Source organism: Equus przewalskii, chromosome 1 (assembly GCF_037783145.1).
Source record: "Equus przewalskii isolate Varuska chromosome 1, EquPr2, whole genome shotgun sequence".
In the NCBI taxonomy this organism is placed as follows: Eukaryota; Metazoa; Chordata; class Mammalia; order Perissodactyla; family Equidae; genus Equus; species Equus przewalskii.
In genome coordinates this window covers 104,066,978-104,094,346 of record NC_091831.1, presented here as the reverse complement: position 1 = coordinate 104,094,346, position 27,369 = coordinate 104,066,978, and the positions used below count along the sequence as shown (strand labels likewise).

Below are 27,369 nucleotides of genomic sequence, written 5' to 3'. Positions count from 1 at the left end.
ACTTTGATTTTACCAGTCTTGGATTTTGCCTCATTCATTTGTACATTGACTAGGTCAGAAATGGCACTCATTATTATTTCAATTTGCCTTGTTAAAAAAATTTATAGCAATGATATTTTCCCATGTGCTCGCTTAGTCTTTGTATTTTCTTGGTGAATATTCAAATATTTTGCTGTATAGTGATGTTTTCCCATTTGAATGAGCCCTTTATAATACATGAGCACTATCCCTTTAAACAAAGTGAAGTCTAGCAATGATAATTATGTTTATATCTATAAAATGTGAGTAATCATTCATTCCCTGAGCTATTGAGCATAGAATTTTGATAATGCATTTGAAAGTGCTTTGGAAAATCCTAAGCATTATATATATGCATGATCTTACTGTAAATTTTAACGTAAAAATTATATTTAGTTACAAGTATAAGTATAAATATACTTTGGGAATAAATAGTTTGATGGGAATTCATGTGCCAAAGATCTGGGTATCAGCTGACCACAAACTCAATAAGGGACAATGGTGGGATCCAAGTGATGAGAGGTTAACATGAGACACAATTTATGCCTGAATTCATGGTGAATTTTTTCTCCTAAAATTATCCATCTGAGGAAAAACCCACCCTATAGTCAAGTTCTAACAAAGTCTCTCATATTATAGGAAACAATAATATATCATATTAGGAAGACATATTAGCCTAAAAATACCTCAGTCAATGCTAGTTTTGACACTTTCCAGAAGCTCCTTGATAGAAACAGTTAAAAAAGGAGGCAAATAAATTTAACATCAACTTAGTGATTATTTCCAGGTGCATGACCCCACAATTTTAAACGTTGAATGTTGATTTACACGCTTTTCCTTGATCTTTTAGAGATCGCTGGACAAAGCTCCATCAGTAGGGAGTTATCTTGTGGGAATCCCACAGGTAAACCTATGAGATGAATTTAAAAATCCCAGTTGTCCAATATTATGCAAATGGCCACTGTGGTTTGGGAGCCAATTTTAAGTAAATGCACCACACACAGATTTAAACAGTGCAGAATTCCTTGAATATAACTACAATATGAAACAATCTGGATGAATATCCCAGACACAGTATTAACCAAAAGGAGCAAGACACAAAAAGGCACTTACACAAAATTCCCAAGCAGGCAGCTCTGGTGGACTGTGTTAGGAGTCAGGATGGTGGTTCCCTTCCGAAAGGGGGACGGAGGGGGCTTCCGGGATGCTGATCGCGTGTTGGGTGCAAGGATCACTTCATTTTGGGCAAAGCCAACGAGCCAAACAGCAATGATTTGTGCACTGTTCTGTGTGTGCCTGTTGTTCTTCAAGGGAACAATGGAAAAGAACACACTCTGAACAACTTAGAACTGAAGATGATGTGCTCAGGAAAACCGTTTCACGTGATTCCAGCAGAGGCTTTAGTGACGGCAAAGATGACGTCAAAGATGCAAAGGAAGGGTGAATGATTTTTGTGCTGAAAAGTGTGTGGGAAAGAAAAGCCACACTTCTAAATGAACCTATTGTATCAGAATACGGGATTCAGCATAAGCATGTAATTTAATTCTTAAGTTACAAAATTAAAATTTTAGAATAGACATTTGACTCTTTCACTGTAATCCATCAGTTACATATCCATGTTGGCTGCACAGTGGGCTGTAGAATTTTCTCATTGGGAAACTGTAGCATGGCCTTATGTGGAGGGCCTTTTTATTTGGAGGGGCAGTTTGAACTCACCTCCTGCATATTTAGTTCTAGGAGCTTTGTTTTAAGAGGGAGACTAATATCACGAAGCTGGCCCAGAGAGGGTGACTAGAGTACTGAGGAATTCTGAGAGCATTTGTGTGAGGAAAGGCTAAGGTGCTAAGCTGAGGTAAGAGAAGACCCGGGGCATGAGATGTCTACGAATATCGGAAGGCTGTCATGGGTCTCCAGAGAACAGAACTAGGACCAGTGAGTGGAGGACACATTTCAAGCCAGTGTTAGGAAGAATTTTCATAACAATTGGAGCTCTTTAGAAGTGAAATGGGCTGCCTTCAAATTAGAACCCCTAGAAGATTCAGGAAGAAGCTGGGTAATTATTTGTTAGAAATATTTGTAGCAGCGATTCCTTTAATAAATTAGTTCATGTTTTAAGATTTCTCCCAAGCCCAGAGCTACTGACTTTATGGTTCCTTTCTTAGCTGTCTCTCTGGTCAGCTCAGTGTCTGCAACGTTTGGGGAGTAGAGAGGTGAGGTGTCTGTGAGATGATCCTCTCCACAGACGCAGGCCATTTTGGTGCCAATCCTGGGCCAGGATTATCCAGTTTGATTCTTCACAGGGATCACATGAACAAAAATAACTGTTGTTCTCTTTGTTAACTTTTCTAAGTCAAAATTCTGAACTACCAATGTGTTTTGTTTAGCTTACAGAGTTAAAAAAAATGAATTTGTTGCCAACATTTAAAAACCGGAAATTTCCACAGAAAACTCCAGGTTTCCGGGTTTTTCTTGACAAGCCTATAGGCAGGCACTGGTGTACTCAGTTCCCACAGGCGTGGACCACAGGTCCAGGTGGTCTTTGCTCCCTGTAGATGGGGCTGGTGTTCCTGGGTTCACCCGGGCCCCACCCAGCTGCTTCACTCACTCATTCACATTATGTGCCCGACCCCTGAATCTTTCGAGTATGCAATCTCTGTTCTAAGAAGACAGGAGATTTTTTCCTTTAGTTTTACACGTAATTTCAGTTGCCTTTAAAAAGCAATTAAGTTTACAATGATCAATCCACCATGATGAAAATTCAAAGCCTGATGCTTGTCAATCAATTTTACATTCTAAGTAAAGATGATCCTACCAAGAATTGGTATAGGATCTGCTAACTTACTTTGTAATGTGAACTTAGAATGTTATTTTTCTTGCCAACTTAGTCTCTCTATTCCTCAGTTTTCTCCTCTTTGAAATAGGGTTAATACAGTAATAATAGCTACCTCATGGAGTAATTTTTGTGGATTGCATGTAGTCATGCTGGAAAGCACTTATGTTCATGCTTGGCAGACGGAATCTCTCAGTAAATATGTATTGTAATGGGGGACCATGATGGGAATACTCGAAACTCCAAATTGCCTAAAATCTCAAGATATTTGCTGTGATATTGAATTGGCAAGCATTTCAATAATTTCATTGTATTTGGTGGGATGGAGAAGGTTCATATCATTCTCATGTTCGCTTTCCAGGTCTCCTGCTCTGACTCCAGAGTCACAATGGCCCTGGAGGCTCCATCAGGTTGAGGGCAGTCACTCGATGGGACCAGGATCTTCTAAAGAATAGCAACAGTTTCCCAACCTTCCTATCTAGGACATCTCTTGAGGAAATTATCTTCCAAAACAGAAACAAAATCCAAACCCAAACAAGCAAACAAGACAATCTCTTTTGTAATATATAGAATGGCAGAAATCTCTTAGGTACTACCTAGAGTTAGCCAGACTCAGGAGAAGGCTGCAGTCTTCCAAGACTGCCAAGTCTGCCCAAGACTTCTGACCCCAGCTTTAAGTGTGGGAGTCCCCAGGGCCACCCTCAAATGAGAGCAGTTAGTTATAAAATTGTGGATCCCCATGGAGTCCCTCAGGTTTCTTACTTTGCTAGAATGACTCACAGAATTCAGGAAAGTACTGAACTTACAGTTCCAGTTTTATAGCAAAAGGTTGCAAATCAGAATCAGCCAAAGGAAGAGACACATAGGGCAGAGTCCGGGACTAGAAGGGTCCCAAATGCAAAGCTTCGGTGTCCTCAGGGACATGTTACCTTCCTGTCCTCAATTTGAGACAATACACATGGAGTAATACCAACCTGGAAAGCTCACCAAACTTCAGTGTCCAGGGTTTTTATTGGGATTTCATTACATAGGCATGATTGATTTAATCCTTGGCCAGGTGACTCAATCTCCAGACTCCCTCCCCTCCCTGAGAGGCCAGGTGATATCACATGGCTCAAAGCCCTAACCCTTTAATCATCTTTAATATAGTTGGTCTTCCTGTCATTGCCAGTCCCCATCCTGAGTCACCCTGTTAGCACAAACTATCCAGGAAGCTACCATGAATAGCAAATACAGTAGGATCACTTGGGAAACTCCAAGGTTTAGTGGTTACCTCCCAGGAGCTGGGACAGAAGCCAGACCTCTCTTTGGGTAAAGTTAATTCTTCACTACACAGGTGCGTGCCTGTGGCAGGCAGCCTCTGAGATGACCTCCAATGATCCCAGCTCCTGGTATTCATACCTCCTGTAATCTACTCTCTTTGGATGAGGTCTGGACCTAGTGACTCATTTCTAGTAAATAGAATTCTGAAAAAGCGATGGCATTAGGTCATAGAAAGACTCTGGCTTCCCTGTTGTTCTTTTGCTTCATGAATTGTGAATGGATGAGACCAACTGCTATGTTGTGAGCTGCCCTGTGGAGAGGCCCATGTGGAAGGAAGTGAGGGAGGCCTGTGGCCAACAGCCAGCAGGCAACTGAGGCCTTCAGTCCAACAGCCTGTGAGGAACTCAATCCTGCCAACAACCACGTGAGCAAGTTTGAGAATAAACCCATCCCCAGTTGAGCCTTGAGACGTGACTCACACCCTGTCCACACCTTCAATGAACCTTGTGAGAGACCCTGTGTTTGCTCAAGACACCAAGCTATGCCACATCTGGATTCTTGACCCACAGAAACTATGAGAAAATACATGCTTGCTGTTCAAATCTGCTAAGTTTTGGGATAAATTTTTATGCAGCAACAGATAAAATATCACATTATCCTATCTTTCTCTCTTTTCTTTAGGAAATCTGCTTGCCAACACGTTACAAAAATATCTTTCAGATTATAGGCTGAAAGATGGATTTAGATGCAATATTTAAATTTAGATATGTCCTTTATGGCTCTTCATATGAGCTTTGATGCATAAAATGGTAACATTTTGTTTTCCTTTAAGACATTCTTACTTACTTAACTCATTATTTCCTTGCAACAAGTTAGTATAAAATTAATGTTTGTAGGTTTTCAATTTTCTTAATTCTTTTAAACAAACCACATAACATGTACCCATCTCATTTAAAGGATAAGTTTCTCAATAAGAGACATTTGTGGAAACGTTGTTTAGTTTCATCTTCATTACACATTATGTCCATTTCCCGCCAATTGAGTAGACATCAAACTAACAGGGGATTGAACTGTTAAAATGTTACTTTTGGAGAATCCTTTTTTAAAAAAAATATGACCACTCAATCCTAAAGGTGTGTTTTTGTTGAAAGTTATTATTTTGGAATTTGAATTTTCCTGGAGCTATGTCGTAAGGCCTCCACCCGTGAATTTGCTCTCTAGAAGACACTTTCATTCAGTGACCAATTGTTTCTCAGTGGATAAATTCAATTATAAATTACAATAGAATTGACTTTTTCATAGCATCCCGCACTCTCCAAGTATCTGGAAGTCCTCTGTGGATTATAAAGTAATTACAGTGCTCAAAGGATGGCTTAGTAATTGTGGACTTGAACACAGACTCTCTATATTTGAGAAGGACTACTTCCCAGCTGGGAACATTAAGTTGGATTTTACTGAGACTGAAGCCAGACAGCTGGGTGATCCCCTGTGCTATTTTGAAAAGTATCTTGGGATCTTTAATTTCCACCTGGATGGTCAGGGAGGTGAGAGAATGACCCTCATTGGGTGTGACCTTGAGTTCTTGAACCAGGCAACCTCCCACCCCAGAGGTGAGATGTGCAATCTGGGCAAATTATACGACCTCTTAATTATTTGTGCTGAATCCCAACTGTATTCCCACAGTTGGGTCTCTCCCAGGTGAGTTCAGATGGTGGCTGAGAAGAATGTTGGAAAGTTTTCAGACAGCTGTTTCCTGAGAATGCTTTCATTGGTCTATATGTGATGTTATGTTGTTGTTCTAGCCTTTTAACACCATTGTTTTTTCTTTCTGTGATGCCATTTGTGTACTACAGACCTGATAAACACTCAAGGTTCTTTGGTTGTCTGCCGCGGTCTTCCTTTGGCACATCTAAGACGGAGCCTGTGGGTCTTTCTCCCTTTATTCCTCTTCATTTGTTGCCTTGGAATTGCTGGCTGAGTGATTAAATGATGCCTACGTCTTTTGCACCTCACCTTGACAGGCCGTGGTATGAAAGGTGATATTTACGCTGTAGCTGTTGGCCCTGTTGTCTATATGGGCTCCAGGACACGAAAGACCTGGGTTAGCTTGTGTGTGTGTGTTCGTTTTCAGCTTTGTGAGGACTTGTTACCAGTGAGAATTGATTTAGAGCTTATTAACACAACACATTCTTCAAACTACCTGTGGGGTTGACTCAAAGGCAATTCAAAGGTATAGTTTAGCAATTCAACTAAATGCCATTCAGTTTGTGGTAATCACAACTCCACATAAACTGAATTTGAATAGTTTCTGAATCTGAGGAGAAATATGTGCCTTCTAAAAACAGTTGTTATCTTCCTCCCTCACCTCGCCCTGTAGTATTAGGAATGGTGATGAACAAGTGTAGGTGCAGAATGAAGTGCTATTTCATCAGTAAAACGTGAGGTCAGTCTGTGCCACTGCCTGGACCTAGGGGCTCACGCGCTGGGTGTGATAACCACGGCATTCTCCCGGGAACTGATTCTGAGGCACTGACTGCATTTCTTCTGAAGCTAAAGTACTTAGCTTTGCTTCCACGGCTTTTAATATAATTTGTTGGCTTCAGCAGATTTCTAAAGCACACCACTTGAGACCTTTCACAGCTCAAGGGAAATTCTATACTATAAATTTACAGCCTCTTTTCTTTTACCTGGGGTGAGAATGTACCTTTTTCTAGCACTATTTTTCTGAGATACCTTTCATCCGTTTACATGATGTTTTTTCCTTGCTGTGATTTAAAAAAAAAATTGCCAAAGCTGTCTACATAACGTGAAACTTTTGTTTGTGTTTTTTGAAGTTAGGTGAGACTGGAATGTTTTTATCTCTGTATCCTGAATGCCTCTCACATTTCTTGGCATCAAGTGGACTCTCAACAAGCAGTTACTGAGAAGCAGAGAGTTGAATGGTAGTTACCAGGGGCAAGGGAGTGGGGGAAAGGGGGAGATGTTGGTCAAACGGTACAAAGTTGAATTTATGTAAGATGAGTAAGTCTAGGAATCTAATGTACAGCATGATAGCTATAATTAACAATAGTGTTTGGAATGCTGGAAATTTGCTAAGAGAGTAGATTTCAGGTGCTTTCACTGCAAAAAATGAAAAAAAGGTAACTATGTGAGGAGATGGAGATGTTAATTATCTGTATTGTAGTAATCATTTCACTATGTATATCAAATCATCACGTTGTATACCTTAAATATTTACAATTTCTTGTTGAAAAACCAGTTCTTGAATGATGCAATGATGCATCAGTTCGGTCAATAGATTGAATTATTTTTATGTACTTAATTCATTGGTTGACTGAATTAACCTACTCAAGAGCTGTTTAGGCCATGAGGGATATTTATATGTTTCTGGAGAATGTACAATCACCTTCGTTAACAATGTTTGTTGGAGGCATTTGATTGTAAGGGGCCCAAAGAACCGTAGTTGAATTCTGCTTGAGCATAATGCCATTTTCTACCGGAAAGTGGATTAGAACTTTTTGATAACTGATGTGAAAATTTCAGCTCTGAATGACTTCCAGAAAACCTCCTTTTGCAGTAAACAAACAAAACGTTCTCAAGAGATCTGAGAGGAGGCTTGAGCTTTTATCTCTGCCCTAGAGCAGGAGAATTCTCCAAGTCTCTTGGGAGAGAGTGGTCTCATTAGGAAATGGTGGAAGACCAAAGCATCAACCAACTGTTCATGCTAGGAGACAGAGAGTGAACTTCGAGCTTAGGGAGGACTGATGGCAATAATGAATGACAGCTGAAATAAAAAAAGATGTCATCCACGCTACTTTTTTACAGAAACCATAACATCCTTGTGAAAGGTAAAGAAAAAGAACAAATGCATTCTTTGAAGTGGAGCGGGTAATGGAGGACAGGAGGTGGAGACATACAGAGTGGTTGATGTCTAGTTGGAACCTTTCAACATAGCCCCTAAGGCTTTTTCCTAACCCTGTCACTGTCCCAACACCTTCTCGGGGCTGACAGTCTTGGTAATTGATGGGTTGGTGGGGGTTGTTTTCTGCAAGCACATTAAAGCAGGAGGGAATACTCCGGCCCTGCCTCCCCGCCTGGCACGAGGGACCCAGAGGTGTGCAGATCCAGGGCCTGGCGATGTTGGACGGAAGAAGGGATCGATTCTGTCAATCAGGCTACCCAGCTACTGTCAGGCTCCGGGACCTTTCACCTGCTCCTCGGAGTCATTAGAACTCCCAAATCTCTTTGCAGGCTTTTTCTATTAGACACATACTCCCATGTTTTGATTTTTTCTCCTAAAGTCATTTTTTTTTATAATTACCTGCATTGAACCACACTTACCATCTGTGGGCTGAAAGCGGGCAAATGATTTATTAGTCTTGGTTTCTAACGGTGCGGAGCGGCGGACGATTGATTTGGCTGGTGACACACAGCGGACGTGCCGATGGCTGGGGGTCAGTGTCAGAATGATGCTTCTGGCGCAGCTGATGCGCACAGAGGGACCTGGGGTTTGGTGTTTAGTCGGCAGACTGTGACACTGCAAAAGTGGAGCCTCAAATCGGTGTGGGTAACGTCAGGCGGGAAAAGCAATGAGGGGCAGCACGGGACGTTTCTTTTCAAGTAGAAAGTAAAACTGTGTGTGAAAAGAGGAGACAGTGTGTACAACTCAAATCGTTTCTGATGAGGCTCTGGATTTCTTTTGTCCATATCATCTGCCTCGTACCCAAGGGTTTGACTGTGCAGTGGCCAGTTATGATGGGGGGGGGGTCCCTGACCACTTGTCTTGGCATTTGTGTACCTAGATTTGGACCTAAATCAAGGTACCCATCAACATAGCCATTTCCCATTGATAGATATTATGCTTTTCTCATGATTGATGATCAAATTGCAGTGTGGCCCATTGAATGCATCTTCTTGGAGAATCCCCTGTCCTCCCACAAAAGATGCTAACTATAAAACACCAGCGTGCTGCGTGCTGCTTGGCTCATGGGCAGTATTCAAGCTTCCTTCCTTCCTTCTTATTCCCTCCTGCCTGGAACAGGAAGATGGAGCCTGACCAAAGACGCTTGGAACATGGAGAAGATGATGGAGCGAGAAGAGTAGGGACCCAGTGTGACTTCTGTGGGCTCCAGGCATTTTTGCCTTCATGGGCCCCTTTTACCATAAAACTGTATTTTATTACATGTTGATATAAAGGTGACATTATTAATATTGTATATGAAAACTTTTTCTTCCACCTAAAAGTTTGTGTTTGTTTTCTTCTGGTTTTAAAAGAAATTAAAACATTTTCATGGCCCTTAGAAGTATTAGGGGCCCTGGGCCCTGTGCCTGCTGGAGAAGAGATGGCAGTGACATCAACGTCAAGCAGAAGAAGTAAAATGACAGGCTCTTTTGCCGATGGTTATACTAAGTAAGGCACACAAAGCACGTTTTGTTTTCTTCTTCGATGATCTCTGTGGTCTCTCAGTTATGACTGTTGGCTCCTTTGGATTTAGAGGTAGAGTAGAGCCCATCTATGTTGACTCTAAGACTTTCTTTGAAGTTTGGACTTTTTGATGAGTCCCTGATAAAAATTAATTTTTTCTCCTAAATTTCCAACTTGTGTGTCGTTAGACCGTGGTCAGTTATAGTGCTATTTCACAACTGTTTACTATTCAAACAAACCAGGAAACTTTGAGATGCAGGGGACTTTACAATAAGTCCTCTTACAAAATAACAGTAAGGATAAATGCCCTCGGGCCCATGGAAAGGAGCCTGCTGTAAAGCAAATAACACTTTTTAATGTACTTGCTTGTCACCTAGGTTTTTCAACTACTGAAAACTGTTAAAGTGGATGCACCCCCTCCTTTCTAGCCTGGTGAGTCCTGAGAGATGGGGCCATCGCTCTGATTCTTTCTGTTTTTGTCTTTGCTACCCTAACAAATGTTGCCCTATTACCTGAGAGCGAGTATGGGGGAGTGGTCACAGCCTGGGCCACAGAAGCACCTGAGTGGGGTTCAAACCTTGGCTCTACCACTTGCTCTGGATGCTCTTGGACAAGTCACTGAAATGCTCTGTGCTTTAGTTTCTTGCACTATAAACAGAGGAGAAAAATGCAAGTATCCCTCATTATCCAAAACCAATTTGCTCCTGAAATCATGTAAGATAGTGAACATTCACAAAGCAGAAACCTATATCCCATTATTTTAAATGGGAAAAATGGTGAGTACATTTCTAGCTCATCCTAGGATCCCAATTCACTCTCCAAAATCACTGAAACTCAAACACTTCATAACAACCCACTGATTTCTACATAACGGACGAGTATTTAAAACATTATCTCATTTTTTAATCAGTTAACTCATTGTGGGTGTGTTTGCATGTACAGAAGCTATAAGAATTATTTTCTTTCTGGACTTCATCACACGTATACTCTAATATAAATGAACAATGAGGTAATATGTTAAAAATATAAAAAACCCCAAAACACATAGTGAAATAAAATAAACAAGGCAAATTAAAACCTGATTGCTTACTGATTGAAGACATACAGACTGAAGGCGAGACTGGGAGGTGAGAGAAGAGATGGAGGCTGTGGTCACTGTTGTGTGTGGGATGTCTTGAAGATATGATGACTCTTTGGTCCATAAGCTGTAAAAGCGACTTGGACATTATCTTCATGATCAACAGCACTAGAAGGAGCATTCTTTATCGATAAAAGAGTGTCGATCACAAAATGTCATTCTTTAGATAATCTTTGGTGGATGGTAACAGAAAGCTTGAGAGGGAGTCATTGCCACAGGCTTTATAATTCAAATGCCACATGACAGCCCACGCATTCCTTCTCTTCAACCGGCTCTAAACGGCACTGAAGTTGTTGGAAGAAGACACTGATCAGTTTTAGCCTAACACCTTCTTTATAATTTCCTCCAAAAATTAGTGCCAGCCTCTATTTAAAGGCTTTATGTTGTGGCACATTTTCTTATTTTCTGAAATGCACATATAAAATGGCATCCTTAAAAAAAAATGGCCTAGTTTCATCCACGTAAACAATGTCTTTTGCAGTAAAGCACCTTCCTTCAGGGTTTTCTGCCATTCTCAGGGGAGGGTGCGTGCAGCCTCACCATCAGCAGCAGCTGCCGTGATCCTGAAAATATCTGTTCTTGCGTATTTCATTCTTCCTTAAATCTTTCCAACCATCCAGGCCCTGGTTTAGGACTCAACTTCTCCACTGAATTCTCTCTCTCCTTCTTCTGATCTTTGAGATGATTAGCTCCTTTTGTCGTTGCAACAAGATGGTCAGCGACATCCTGCAGTGGCCATCAAGCCCCTTTCTAGGTGTTCTCCCAGTTTTTCATGACTATTATGCTTTCCTGAGTAACACTGTGGAGCCTTCCACAACCCACCACACTTCCATAACTTTTAAATTTTTCCATGCATAAAAAAACAATCAAGTCATTGTGGACTTGTACTTGACTAAAGTTATGTCTTTATGTGTCCATTTCTCTCACTTTCACGTTTTTGTCGAAAGTATGTGTTTTTCTAGGCCTCTTAGTCTCCCAGGGCTTTCCACTTTCTTAGCAGGCATTTTCCCTTAGTAATGTAGGGAAGATGATAGCAATAAGGCACATCACATTTAAGCAATGTTTAAATTAAATCGCTGCTGAGCGTGACTCGGTCCGTGACTGCAGAGCAGCTTCATATGTCCTCGCATCAGATAGTGAATTTGGGGTAAACCTTTTTGCAAAGCTTTCTCACAAATCTACTCTTGATACTCAGGTAAGGCATACTTGGAGTACCTGCCTCATAGGGCAGTTACAGGATGAATATGGAATGCAAGGGCAGGAGGTTGTATAGGGGGCCAAATTTGTGGGGTGCATTGACACTGCATGGGGCCTCTGTGATCAGGAGCCCGCTGGCCCAGTCATGTGGGACGTCACCCATGAACAGCTTCTATAACCTGCCTCTCCTATGTGCAACTGTGCTCAAAGCAGCTTGAACGGTTGCAATCAGCGCTCCCTTCTGTTATCCTCGTTCCATAGATGGGAAACTACCATGGGGAGAAGCCTGCCCCACTGAGGACTGTTAGAAAGAGAGGACCCAAGGGAGCTTGGAAGTGGCTAATGGGAGATAAAGAAAAGAGGTAGAGGGACTGGCCAGGTGGTGTAGTGGCTGAGTTCTCACGCTTTGCTTTGGCGGCTGGGGGTTCGCAGGTTCAGATCCCAGGTGTGGACCTACATACTCCTCATCAAGCCATGCTGTAGCAGCATCCCATATACAAAGTAGAGGAAGGTTGGCACGGATGTCGGCTCAGGGACTATCTTCCTCAAGCAAAAAGAGGAAAATTGGCAACAGATATTAGCTCAGGGCCAATCTTCCTCACCAAAAAAAAAAAAAAGAAAGAAAAAAAAGAGAGAAAATAGGTAGAGAAAGAATGATAAAAACAAAAACAAGGTTCCTTTTTTAGGAAGTTGGGTGGGTTCTGCCCTGGCTTTCTGGTCTTGTAGTGTGCAGAGAGGCTGGGACACAGCTGAAAGGTCTCTGTGTGGCCTTTAAGAGTTCAGGGAGACAGGAAGTGGAAAAGGTCCCCAGGTGGACACTAGGAGGGTGGACAGAGAAACTCGCAGGAAGCACCTTGTTTATATGGTTGGGAAACCCGACAGGGAGAGCAGAGCAGAGAATCACCAGCATCCGCTGCCCGTTTCTGGGTCACCACGAACACAGCATTTCTGCAGGCTGGCTTTGCTAATATTGGATCTGAGTTAGCGATGTTCACAAGACATGAGAGTTTTTTCTCCACAGAATGCTGGAAGGATAGGGCTAATTTTTTTTATTTTGCTTCATATTTTTTTCAGTGAGCTGGTAAATGTTGAATTGAAAACTACATTATTTTGGGTCTGTTTTATGTGGGATAACAATGAAACATTTCACTGGACTAAAGGAACCAGGGGGACGGCGCTCCATGGCTCATTACCTCTGGCTTTGTAACGTTCTTACTTCTCTGGGGGATTACTTCTGCAAATGGCCTGGGGAGAGTCAAAGATTTGGAACACAGATTCTGAGTGAATAGAGAGAAACAAACATAAGTGGGGAGAGCACATATAAGCCAAATAGAACTTTGGTACAAAAACAGACGTGATTTAAAGACTATTTCACATTAGGAATGACGTCAGGATTTTGAATTCTTGATTTAAAATGACTATCGCGCCACCGCCACCTGCTGGCCAGAAAAGGTATCAGGTTAAGGCACCATCAGTAAAGGGTCTGGTCTTGATGAGGTAGAGTACGTGAAATATTTCCCATGGTTATTTTTATCTTTCTCTGAAAAAATATGTTAAAAATTTTTTTATGTCTAGAAAATGTTTTCTTATTCTAAAATTAACATTTCTTATTTATAAAAAATCATTGTAGAAAATTTGGAAAATACAGAAAAGCATAAGGATTATATCTTATATATTTTCTTGCCATGAAAATCTTCTGCAAAAATCCTCAAAACTGCGATTGTGATATATATGTCGCTTTGTTTTATTCAGTTATTCAATTAATTTTTATCAGGAAATATTTTAAACATACTCCAAAATATAGACTATAACATATACCCACGAACCCCTCATCTAGACTTAACCCATTTTAACATTTTGCTATATGTTTGCTCCAGAATTAAAAAAAAAAAAATACAACTTTACAGGTGCAGATGAAATTCACATCTGTCCCACCCTCATCATTAAACTCCCATCCATATATCCGTAAACAACCCATCAGTATTGTTTAACACATTTAAAATTGTGCACAATTGCTTGATACTCTATTTCTTTTCAATTTGCTTTTTTCACTAAAATTGTATTTATGAGATTTGTTAATGTTTTTATATGTAAATTGAGTAGATTCATTTTTACACATAACTGAATTAAAAAATCCAATCTGGGGGCCAGCCTGGTGGTGCAGTGGTTAAGTTCGCATGTTCCATTTTGGCAGCCTGGCATTCACTGGATCGGATCTGGGGTGTGGACCTATGTACCACTTGTCAAGCCATGCTGTGGCAGGCATCCCACATATAAAGTAGAGAAAGATGGGCACGGATGTTAATTCAGGGCCAGTCTTCCTCAGCAAAAAGAGGAGGATTGGCAGCAGATGTTAGCTCAGGGCTAATCTTCCTCAAAAAAAAAAAAAAAATTCCAATCTGGAAAAATTGATCTTTAACTGGAGAGTTTAGTCCATTTACATTTATTGTGAATATGTTTAGATGTATTTCTACCACATTTTTTGTTATATATTTACAATGCCTTGTTTTTTTTTTAAAGATTTTATTTTTCCTTTTTCTCCCCAAAGCCCCCCAGGACATAGCTGTGTATTTTCAGTTGTGAGTTATAATGCCTTGTTTTAAACATCTTTTTGTCTTTTATTAGAGGCTGAGTATTCTCAAAAATGCTTTTTCCTCATCTACTTGTTTTGAAGTTATATACTCTATTTCTTTTCTATCCTTAAATTCACACTGTGCCTATTTGACTTAACAAGTCTAAGGTAATAATCGTTGCTTCCCTTCTCCTGAAGAGTACAAAGACCTCAGAATGTTTTAAATTTTTTTCACATTTCTCTCATCTTCCACGCTATGCTTTCTAGAATTTACTTTCATTTTAGAGTCCCCACATTGGCTGCCACATCACCATCTTCATCATCACCATCATTCTTATCACCATATATCAATTAATGCTTACTTAGATTTATCCACATGGCCAGTTGTTAAATTTTTTTGTGTGGCTTATTTTAGATTTTAATGTTTGTGTTCTATTCTATAATAGCAATATTTTTTTTGTGTGTGGGGGAGATTCTGTTTTGGAAAGGATGAGAGAATGAAGAGATAAAAGGATAGGGAACTGATGGGATCTAAATTGGGGGTGTGGTAAAAACTGAAAGAGAGAAGGAGATAAGAACCTAAAGAATAAGAAAGTATAAAGGTCCAAGACCAGGAGAGAATTTACCTAAAGCAATAAATAGGGTTTATTCCCTGTTGCTATCACAAATATGAAAGGAACGTTTCTGGACACCAAGTTATAAACATGTGAACAAGATGGAAAAATAAATCTCCTCCTTGCTCTGACTGTGTGAGCATGTAACTGCGAGCTGCTCTCAGTTTCTGCACAGTGTGGCACTGTTAGTAAAATCCACAGCCCTGGAACTGGAAAACAGAATTGGATAAAACACCAGAGACAATCTCTTAAACTTGAACTACACGTACTTTCTTCTTCCTTGACTATCTGAACTGATGGAACAGAATCCTAGGTCAAATTTACTCGTTTTGAGAAGCAAACAGATGAAGTGACAGAGTCAAAGTCCTATGTGATATTTAGAGATGCTCTTCATTATTTTTTTATTTTATTCTCTTTTATTCTGACATTGACTGTTGTTTGCTCTTGGTGGGAAAGCCCTCATCTTTGGATGATCACAGGCGTGGCCTGTTAGGATGGACGTCTTATTTTTATTTTTATTTTTTTTGAGGAAGATTAGCCCTGAGCTAACTGCTGCCAATCCTCCTCTTTTTGCTGAGGACGACTGGCCTTGAGCTAGCATCCATGCCCATCTTCCTCCACTTTATATGTGGGACACCTACCACAGCATGGTGTGCCAAGCGGTGCCATGTCTGCTCCCAGGATCCGAACCGGTGAACTCCGGGCCAACCAGAAGTGGAACGTGCACACTTAACCGTTGCGACACCAGGTCAGGCCCAGGATGGACATCTTAAATTGCTCTGTTTCCTGGAAGTTGCTTCAGTAGTAGAGGGCCAATGGGGAGTGTATTTTTATAGCTTCATTTTGGAGCAGGCAGCCCCTCCGACGAGCTGAGGCAATCTGAGTAGGATGTTGTAGTCCCATCAGCTGCTCCGTTGGTTGCTCCTGACAGAAGGAATCTCCTTTGAAACACTCACAGTAGACACATTTAGATCATAGAATCACAGTACGTTAGCCTGGAAATCTCTTTAGAAATGGATTCATTCAGCCCTGCAACTTTCCAGAGGAGGAAATGGGAGTTTGGAGCGGGAGGTGATCTGCAGTGCAGGACTTGTGAGCTTGCCCTCCAGACATGGCTAATTCGGAGTTTTGGAACACTGGAAATGCCTCTGTGAACTCAAAGATAACCCCCACACACTCATAATGGCATCTCTCATCAGAATCATGGGCTCTACCTTGTGGTCTGGGGACCGCTGAATAGGTGTTACCCAGGCCCCCAGCCCCATAAGATATTAATCACAACCAGCTCAGAACAAGCCTAACATATTACCTTTAGCTTACAGGACACCACAAAGGAAGGAAGAAGAAGATGGCTGAGACATAGGTCAAAACCAGTTAAAACTGGTTGAAGGTAACATGGTGGTCTGGCTTGACCTGACATAGACGCCGCAGCTCATTATGCATCCACTGTACTACGTTACCATCCTAAATAACACAGCCACCTGCAGCCGTGTCAGGAAACACCAGGCCAGTTAAGGGGGGAAAAGAGGTGGCACCCTGTTCCCCAGAAAAGTCTGCCCATTTACCCAAATAACTATGAATGTTCCTCCCCTTCATTACACTGACCCCTTGTAACTGTTGCTTGATGGCCCCAAAAGCTGAGAAGTTGATTTATGAACTTTGTTCCCACTTCTCCATTCTTTGGACATTGAACAAAGCTTGTTCAAAACTCATCTTCTGTCTTGTTTCAAAGTTGTGGCATCGAACAGAGAAAGAATCTTCTGAGGAGGCAGCTCAGCAGGTAGCTCTGGGACTCAGGAGACTGGGGTTCCAGTCCCGCACAGCCGTCCCCAGCTGGTGACCAGGAACTTCATCTATGACACGAGGCAGTGGGGAGCTGACCCCTGCTTCCTGCCAGCTCCGAAGTCCTCATTTGTCTCAGTTCCTGCCTGGGGGGACAGGCGTAGTTTGCCGAGCAGAGTCTAGAGGTGGCTGCCTCCTCTCTCCTGGGACGTTATCTGCGGGTCTTTGCTAAAGAATGGATTATATAAATGGACAATGAATATATAAATGGATAATGGCCAGACAGTATATAAAAATAGAACTCTAACCCACAACCTGTAGCACCTGCCCAGAAAACCAACCCTTTATCTATCATAACAGGCCCGGGAAGCCAGCCTACTATAAGCCAGCCTTGTAGGAAGCCGTACTGTGCTGTCCAGCAATAATCCAGGACAACAGACCCCAAATGGCCAGGATTAGATTAATAACTGACACCTTCCCCAATCTTTGTCCTTGCTTCTAATTTAGGACTAACTGGAGAGAGCTAAATATGCTCCCCTAACCACTCACACCGGACGCCCCACTTCTAGTTAGCCATCTTCAGTTTCCCCATTAACAATCTTCAGTCCACACTCCCAGCACTCTGCCAAAATGCAAGCGGCAGTGACAGACTCACTTGCTCAGCGAGCTCGGAGATGACTTTGCCTCTTCTCATTGGGGTGGTCTTTGTTTATTTCCACACAGCAGTAACACCAGGAACGAGAACCAGAACACTGGGTCCCCTCTTCCTCCACCTTCCTCGTGGCCGCTGAGGGTTCTAGCAAGGAGGGCAGAAGCCAGGGATGCCTGGGGGAGCAAAGGACCCTCACCCCAGGCACACCCATTCCTGTCCTTTTTGAGTCCAGTTTTGTGGCATTTCGCCTGTGGCTGACCTCAATGTTAGTGATAATGACAGAATAAGAGAGCTTACATGAGGTATACAATCCATGTAACTTCTGTCTGGGTCTCACTGCTGGCAGTGTATTTAGATCCACATTTCCGGTCAGTTTTGTCACCTGTGAGCTGGAAAACTGCAGCTCTGAGTTAGGTCATTGGAGTTGGGTCACAACTCTCTGAGAGCAACTGAGTATGAAACCCAGTCCTTTTTGCTCAGACCTGGGCAGCCTTTCTTCAACTTGCTTTTGACAATGATAAATATTTTAGTATTTTAGAGCAGAGGAATGTGGAAATTTTAAAAAAAAAAAAGGTGTGGGGGCCCGCCCGGTGGTGCAGCGGTCAAGTGCGCATGTTCTGCTTCAGCAGCCCGGGGTTCGGCGGTTCAGATCCCGGGTGCCGACATGGCACCGCTTGGCACACCATGCTGTGGTAGGCATCCCATGTATAAAGTAGAGGAAGATGGGCACAGATGTTAGCTCAGGGCCAGTCTTCCTCAGCAAAAAGAGGAGGATTGGCAGTGATGTTAGCTCACGGCTGATCTTCCTCAAAAAAAAAAAAAAAGTGTGTTAAAGAAAAAGGAAGACTTGGGGCTGGCCTGGTTGTGTAATGGTTCAATTAGTGTCCTCTGCTTTGGTGGCCCCGGGTTTGCAGGTTTGGATCCTGGGTGCGGACCTAGGACCGCTTGTCAAGCCATGCTGTGGCAGCATCCCACATAAAACAGAGGAAGATTGGCACTAGTGTTAGCTCAGGGCCAATCTTCCTCACAAAAAAAAAAAAAAGAAAGAAAGGAAGACTCATCTGTTCGGTAGTTATTGAACACCTATGGTTTGCCAGGCTCATGACTTACTATCAAAACATATTTTCATCATTTCTATGAAAGCGCCAACTAATGCAGTCACTTGCTTCGTCATTACCACTTGCTGTTACTTTCTCTTTTCCATACCTTACAAATTTGTTGATTGACAGAATGTTGGAGGAGAAAAAGGTGGAACCTCCTGTTTTGTTGTGTGAGGTTGTCTGGCCACCAGCATCCGCACTTTCAGAAATGCTCATTATAAAAACACAGTTGGCCAGCCTCACCTAGACCTCCCGAATCAGAAATTCTGGGGGTGAAATCTACATTTTTGGCTGGCTTCTCAAGCGAGCTTAGGATCACTAATGTCTGGGTCATGTGGCTTCTGCATTATTGGATGGAGACGGATTTTGTTATGCATGAAGCAACTCAGCAAAGCAGGTTAAGTGGCCTGCTAAAGGTCACAGAATCGGTTAGTGGGCGGCTGTAACACACCGAACCCAAGCTGTTGAATGATAAAGTGATTTGAATCTGTGCGTCTCTTGGAGGCTTCAGGTCAAGTGCCCACTATTTGCAACTCATAAAAAGAAATCACTTAATAAATTGCCACACTGTTCTCAGTCAAAAGTTCATTGGCTGGGGTGGAGAATCCGGTGCTATGTCTGGAGTCTTAGTTTCTCTGCGTGTGGCTCCTGGGCAGCTGGGCCTCAGAGTCTGGGAGACCAGGGCCCCAACCCAGCCCTTGGCTCACAGCAGGTTCCTTAACCCTCCAGTGGAAGAACTGGGAGCGCCAGTTCCCATTTGTGAAGCTGTGACGACAGGGCACCTCCCTCTCAGGAAGAGACAAGGCCATCGCAGCATCTTCAAATGGAAGGTTCACCAACCTCAGTTTCCCCTGTGGTCTGGGGAATTCTGGGGAGGTTTAAGCCAAAGTTAAAAAAATCGTTTCCACTTTTTTGAATAACCTAATCAGGAAGACTTTTCATTGCCCCACTCCTTCTTTTCGTTTATTTTACCTTCCTTTATTTTCTCTTCCTGCAATCACTTTGCCGGCTGAGGATCTCCTCTGGGGGTGGGCTGCATTCCACCTTCTGGAGCAGCCAGCAGCCGCTGCAGCGTCACAGCGCTCCTGTGGCCCCCTGCCGTTAAGGGTCGGTCCCAGGCTGGACTGGTCTCTGGAGCCCCTCTCGTCCCACACTGCCGTTCAAATGAACACAATGGCCAAATCTATGCCTTTCCGGAAATAGAAAATCAGGTTAAATGAGCACTGCCCTTGCGTAGAACCTGCGCTTTATTTAACAAAAATGGTTTCGGAAAGCATAGTGTGCCTGAAGAGAAAAAATTTTTGCTGAAGCAACAGATCCTAAGGGGGCCTTCCGGACTGCTTTACTTATTCTGGCTTCAAACCCGCGTCTGCCAAAATCAGGCGGGTCTGCTGATCCGCTTGCAACCATCCAACACATTTGGTGCCCAGGTACCGCAGGCCGCGCGCACTGTGCGATCGGATCCTGATGGAAGCGTTGGCCCCTCCTCCCTGAGCCGCTGCTGACATCCTTCCCAAGGGGCGGGGCTCATCCTGCCCGGGTCTGTGCGTTCCCCTCCTTGGGTTTCGGGCTGTTCTGGGCTGAGGCAGGCGCCCACGGGCTGGATTGGTTCTTGAGTAAGTCTGTGCTTAAACTCGCCCAAAGTCCCAAGTCTGGCGTCTTTTTGTGAGACTTACAAGGAGGCATGACTTTCTTCCAAAGCGCTCTGACCAGTGCCGGCCCCTAATTACTTATTAATAACCCGCCCGGCACTTCAGCTCCGTGCCTGACCCCTTGTCTGCCAGGTCAGCGTTTTGGCTCCTGGAGTTGTCTGCTGCGCTGGGATAGAGGCAGGGGGAAGGCAAAGCAGAGAAACAGAGCCAGCCACGATTCCTTTACTCATGAAAGGAATCATAAAATCACACAATTGTAAACTATAAAATAACATAGACATAAATAAAAGTAGGATACTTAATTAAAAAATACACATGAGCTAGCAGGAGAGCAGGCTCTTCTATGGTCTGGCAGCAGAAATAGAAACATCAGCATTTTGGTCCACACAACATGCTGATTCTGCCATCTGATAATCTGCCTTTTACACTTGACATGGCATCGTAAGCACGTTTTCAGATCATTCGCTTATTTTTCAATATTTTTGGATTATTTTAAATTTCTTAAGGCTTTGTATTTTTGGGAATTACTGTTTCAGTACCAATATCTTTTTTTCTCTCTCATTTTTTTAAAATGATAAGTTAGTACATCATTGTACGTAAGGTCTGTATATGCCTGACTTCTATTGGACAACATAGGTTGTTCCAAAATTTTTGCTATTACGGACAATATTGGGGTGAGCACCCTGTGGCTACCTGTTTGCACCGTCCTGGATTATGGGAAGGCTATTTTCAGTGTCTTTTTGGCTGGATTAGGTCTAAGCTGAAGAAGGATTTCTCACTGGGCAGAAGTGACGACGTCAGGCTGTTCCCTGGGCACAGGAAGTGTCTTCCTCGCTGCCACAGCTCAGAGGTGTCCTGCCACACCCTCTCCAGCTCACTGTCCAGGGCGGCGTGGTCCCATTCTTAGTGTTTCCTTGCCACACATGAGTAGGGAGGTGGGAGGGGCACCAGCTTTGTTTCGTGGAGGAGGGAGCAGACCCACGTGCCAGCCAAGGAGTCCTCAGTGTTCCCCATCCAGGCATGCGTGGCTCTTGGCTTCAGATTTGTCTTTCTCTTCTAAGCGAATCCCCGTTCTAATTTGTGACCCAAGTTCAAGGCCAAGGATGCTCTGCGTTCCCACTGCCATCCCTTCCCTTGGAGTGGTAAGGAAGAGGATCATCGTTCTCTCGTGCCTATTGTTCTTTTATTGTTTTGTGAGCCCCTCCACCTCTCAGCACCACAGGCACTGATGACTCAAGTGGAAGCCAAGTGACCACCCATCTCTCAAATGCATTTTGGGATAAAATGGGTTACAAGCAACACTGTGGGCAATGGGTCTTCGGGGGCCTCTTTTGGGGTTCCTAGGTGACCGGTGGGCTCTTTAGGAGTCAGGGGACTTCCCTGTACATTGGGACTTGGATTTTTATTCTTTACTTACTTATAAATGCTTTGATTCCTTTCCAAAACCAAGTCCAGATTAGCAACTACACTCTGGCACCAGGAGACAATTTTAGCATCCATCAGACACAACAGAGACTCCTCACACGGTTTTGGCCGACACTCGCTCCTGCAGTTTGGGTTTTAAAGTTTCCAAGTCAGTGGTGAAATTCTGTGCAGGAAACAATTTCAGTGATGATTCAGCTCCAAGTTCTCTGTTTACCAGAGGAACTTGGCTGGGCACTTCAGAGTCAGAAAGGAGGGTCCACACGGTTGTTCGAGTCCACTTGTCAGAGTCCACGTATGTCCTGTGTTTATTACCCGTATTTTAAGAGCAGGTGTGTGTTACTAAGATGGCCTCCTCAACAATAAAAAATAAGGCATTTCAAAATTTTTGATGCCTTTTGTTCCAGCAATTCTATGTCTAGGAATCTGCTATTAAGGAGTTAATCAGAGATTGCCAAATAAGGATTTTCAAGGATGTTCAGGGTAGAGCTGCAATACTGTTATGAAGAGGGAGAGGAAAAAACTAAGAGGAAACAACTGAAATGTACAGCTGAAGGGGATTAAGAAAATCAAGGTAAACCAGGGTAACTGTGAATACCCGTGAAGGAAAGGTCCCTATGTACCTGGGGAAATGTTCAGAATCTAACGCTGAGGGGAACAGCAGGAGACAAGATGGCAAGGATCATTTGATACAATTCTGCTGTAGGTATAGAACTGATGGACACTTACCAAGATGTTTATATTAAATGGAACTGACTGGGGGCATTTTTTGTCCCTTTCTATTCTTTTGGGGGGGCGGGTTTTTAGTTATTGTGGTTAGCAAGACCCCAAAAATAATGCTTGTGTGAATACATTCACAGAATAATGGTGGTGCCCTAGCCAGCATTTTTAACTTACGGGCTAGAGATGGATTACTCCCCGTTTTTTCTAACCGGAGCGGAGAGCTGGCTGATGTCTCATACTTTTGTAGCATTTTAAACTTTTCCATAGTGCACACGTCTTTGTTACTGCACTTTGTCCTTGCAACCTCACTCTTCCTGGGAGAAACGGAGAGACAAATGATCCACTCAAGTCTGAAGTGACGATATTTCTTGAGCCCGTAGTTTGGGCATATGGTCTTTGGGGTCTCAGAGCGCTTATGTGGAATCTGAGTCAGTGTGTTTGAAATCAGGACGTGTCCAGGAAAAGCAGTAGAGCCGTCACCCACAGAAGTGCTCGCATTTCCCTCTAGACACTCAAGGAGGATGATGCTGGAAACCAGCCCTGGGGACCCATCTCCTGCTGCTTCCATGGAAAGTCTGGCTGAAAAGTCTCATCCCCATAGTAGAACCATTTTAAAAAAGGGAGGGTGCCAGTGGCAGAGACAGCTGGGAATAAGCTGTTTGAACAGAAGTTTCCTTCTGAAACCCTTCCTGCAGCACACACGCACACACACACACAGCTCTGTGTATGTGGGGAGTGAGGTTGGATGAGGTGCAGTGGGATGGGAACAGCCTAGACAGGAAGTCCCCCCAGGAAGGAGGGAGGCACATGGTGAACAGGAGGGAGTAGCATGAAGCTGTGAAACAGACAATGGAAAGCTGGTGAGGAGGAGGTAAATTTCCTGCAAAGATATTTCGATAAAACTGCATCTTCCCTACTTTTACTGGGAGCATCAGGGGTTGCTTGGTGGAGAGTGAGAAGTGTCACTCTGGAGACGTTTTTAAAGGGGTTTCTCAGGTGGAAACTCCACTGAGAGAGCCGAGGGAGAGCAGTATCAGTGGGCCCAGCAGGAGGGCCCAGGGACCCCGTGGGAATACAGCAGGAGGGAGGCAGTGCCGAGCTGCTGGGATGCTGAGGAGGTGCCGTCAACGCAGGGGCAGAGTCTGGTGGGCGAGCAGGACTCAGGGCCCCTTGGAGGCAGCATAGGGGAAACAGAGGCAGAGAAGGATCTTGAGGAAGGGACCTCACCCGCAGTGGGTGTAAGAGCTCTTCACGCCTCAGAAGCGCACGGCCTGTCGTGGGAGCCAGCGATGGGGAATGCCCGGGCACCATGAAAGCCTATTAAGCATGTCTTTCTATCTGCTGTTTTGACATCTGGGCACTTCCTGACCCTGGGGAGCCTGACTCTCCCAAGACTAGCCAGTTCTTGAGATAGCGGAGGACTCACTTGTGAGTGCTCCTTTCATATGCAAACCAACCAATCGAGAGCCCCATATCCCCGTCTCCCTTATGGGGCTCTCACACTCCGGGCCTCTATCTCCCTCCCTAATCACCCAGGGCCAGTTACCAGACAAATACGCTCTTTGTCCCTTCCCTTCATTTGGAATCAACTGCAACGTTGTTAGTTTCTTGGGTCACTCTGGGACCAGCATTTTCTCTCTGACTTTGCAGCAGAGGTGGAACGGGGTGCAGGTGGGTTGAGGGGAGTAGGGGCCACTGTAACCATTTGCTATCAGACAAGGCCACCCAGAGGAGTGGGTTCCCCCTGGAGGGAGTGTGCAGGGGGATTCCAGTTGAACTGGACAAGCGCTGGGCTGGAGAGGCATGTGGCATGGGGGGCAAATGTGAGTGTCCACAGGAGCCACCCAGGGCTGGGAGTGAAGTGGACCCAGGAGGGGGAGGAGTGAAGCTGAGCGTGTGCCCGCATTGAAGGGCGGCCTCCGCCCTGTTTCTGCCATTGCCCAGTGGACAGGATCATAGGCAGGGTTCACCAGAGAGGTTGATTTTCCAAGGGACTCCAGAGAGTTGCATTTTTCCAAAAGATCTTTCATTTAGAAGATATAGTTGATCAATTAAAAGCAAAATAGTACTGTGTACAGCACGCGTTCTGGGCCACATGCTTCTGACTTCTGCTGGATGCGAGAACCTGAGAGCGTGTGGTCCAGGCTGGCCTGGTTATGGGGCAGGGCGTCCCTTTAATCACCCACCGAGCTCCTGACTAGTTCGGGAGCGGGGGTGTCCACATGCATGGAGCAGGAGAGATGGCATCACACACAGGATTGCATGCCAGGCTCTCCATCTGCTCCCCTCCCTTTGGGATCGAGTGTCCACTTTACAGTCGAGAAAAAGGGAAGCTCAGAGAGGCAGGCAGTCGGCAGTCAGCAGCAGGGTGCTCCAGCTCTTTCTGCTAGCCAAGGCCTCTTCTCACTGCTGCCAGCTTTGGTGCGGTGGAGAACGGCTTGGCAGAGTCAATGTTATTTCCCCTGCGGACAAGGATGTGGTGGAGCAAAATGTCTCTGGAAGGCACCGTCGTTATTCCCAGAGGCTGCACCTGGGAATTCCCAGCTTTTCCATTCCGGTTGGGGATGTTTGACAGGCCCATAAGCAGGGTTGGGCTGGGACCGTGAGTTAGGAGATGTGTGTGGTTCCTCTAGTCAGCACTGGCAGTGATCTGTAATGTGCATTTCATTCATTCACTCATTCATTCAGCAAACAACTACTGAGCGCCTACTCTGTTCTAGGCACTTGGGATCCAGCAGTGACTTAATGGACAAAGGTGGTGCCTACATTCCAGTGGGGAAGCAAACAATAGGTGATGCACGTGGCAAGGAAATCACATGGTTGATTGGTTAGGTGGTGATAAGTGCTATTCCGGAAATACAAAAGGGGGAGATGGAACGTGTTGGGTGGGATGAAGCCCCCAATTTTAAATGGTTTGCTGAGGGCGTGTCTCATTGAGAGGGTGGCATTTGTGCCAGGTTTAAAGGAGGTGATGACTGAGCTATGTAATATCTGAGGGAAGAGCATTGCAAGAGAGGGAACAGCCTAGGCCTGTGGTAGGAGTAAGCCCAGGGTGAGGCGCAGCAAGGGAGCCGAGCAGCTGTAGCGCAACAAGCCAGGGGTGTGGAGGTTGGTGGGAACAGCCCCTCCCACCCCGGGCTGGGGGGCCGTTACGATCATCTCTTCATCTCTCTGAGTCTCGGGCTCCTCACCTGTCACTGCGACTGATCGCCTTTGCGTCGCCTGGCCCTGCCTCCTAGATGCTGGGAGGACCCGTTGTGAAAGGCATTTTTAGCTTTTACTTTTGTAGGTGGGGTCACCCTGTGAAAAACAGCATCAGTCGTGTTTTCATTCCTCCCAGACCAGGTGGCCTCCTTGAAGCCTCCTGCTGCCCTGCCCACTGGGACTTCCTACTCTGCTTCCATTTGCAGAGGCACACAGGGTCCCCTGCAGCCATGGCAGCCGTGAGGCCGGCTCCCCTACCCTCTCACACGGCCCTAGCAGGGCTGGCTTTATGGGCGTGTGACCTGTGCAGTCACACAGGGACCCACGCTCAGAAGGGCCCCAGCTTGGTTTCATGCTCTGCTGTTGCCATCTTGAAATATTTGGTAATTTTGTCTTCATGTTTGTGTTCTGTTAGTGAGGTCCGATGGGACGATGGAGCATCCTGTGAGCAGAAGAGATACAGGCCGTGTACGTCATTCACATGTAGTGTTTGTCATGCCCCACGAGCCCAGAATTCTGATGAACCTACGATGAGTCCGGCAGGACTCAAAGTGAGTGCAAGGTAAGCGTGTTACGTGTGACTGAGTGAGCGGGCACTGCAGCTCTGAGCAGCCATGCTTTCCGTTTGAACCAGAACTTGCTTTGAACACAGAAAGAAGGTGACAGTGTCCTAGGAAAGACCAGCCCCCAAGGAACCCTAAAATACCCTTTCTTACCCTTATTTCCCTGTATGAGCCAACCACTTGTGCTGAGAGTTATGAGCTAGAAGGAAATCAGCTGTTCTTTTGGTCCTCCCTAACTCCTCAAAGGCCAAGGGGGTTGGCGGCATGCCTGCAGATCAAGAAGAGAAATGAGAAGAGTTCTGTTTGTGCAGCATGTCCAGTAAAGGTCCGCTTACGATGCCAGAGGGGTCGGGGCGATTCCGTGACTGTGGCTCCACAGGGTTCTGTCCCCTGCACTGGGATGAAAACAAGGCACAGATAAGCTAGGAAACACGAGGTCTGTAATTTGGGCTATTCCACATTTGAGCTGAATGCTCTTACGTTTGCATTTTAAGCTGGCCTTGCATGCTGTAAAGGTGAATGGTAAAATTTAAAAAAATTTGATTTTAATTTTTATTTACTTGGAATGTATTATTAAGTAGCAAATAAGAACACCACACCGAGTCAAGAGAGAGCGCACAGAAGAAAGAAAAGGTCTATATATTTTAGTGCCCCGCTATTTGAAGATGGGGCCCGCATTTGCCTTTTGCGCTGGGCCCTGCAATTCTGTAGCCAACCCTGGCCAGCAGAACAGGTTTAGGGCACACACCGTGTCCTGCTCCTGCCGCTCCTGGTCCCATGGAAACCGAGCCTGACATGCCAGAGGTGAGTCACCACCGTGGACCCAGCCCTGTCCACCGTGCCACTCCCTGCGTTTACTTTCAATGAGCCAGGAGAAAGATTTTTGAAAACAATCCCCAAATGTCAGGTTCAGTTTGGGGTGAAAGCTGTGTCCATTCTCCTTAAGAAGGAATAATAAGGCTTTTAATTGTCTATAGGCCAGAGGGTATCACAAGGCACACATATTTTTAAAAATAAAATTTCACACAACCGCAACACATAATGAAAAGAAAAAAAATCAAAGATCTTTTCTGAACTATGCAAACACTTTGGAAATTTCCATGATGGGAGGTTTAGAACATTCTCTAAAGGTGACAAGTATAGAACAAAGAGATCGCGTCTATATCTTATTACATTATGAATACGTCCTTTAATTTTTTGTGTTATCTTTGAAA

General features: G+C 44.3%; 1 protein-coding gene across 1 annotated transcript in view; it reads left to right on the top strand.

The window, feature by feature from the left end:
- Nucleotides 1-26,122, top strand: part of FAM169B (Protein) — a 210,582-nt gene extending 184,460 nt beyond the window's left edge. The window contains exon 9 of the transcript XR_011540050.1: nucleotides 26,008-26,122. The gene's annotated coding sequence lies outside the window, so the exon portion shown is untranslated. The remainder of the gene's footprint in view (nucleotides 1-26,007) is intronic.
- Nucleotides 26,123-27,369: the final 1,247 nt, after the last annotated feature.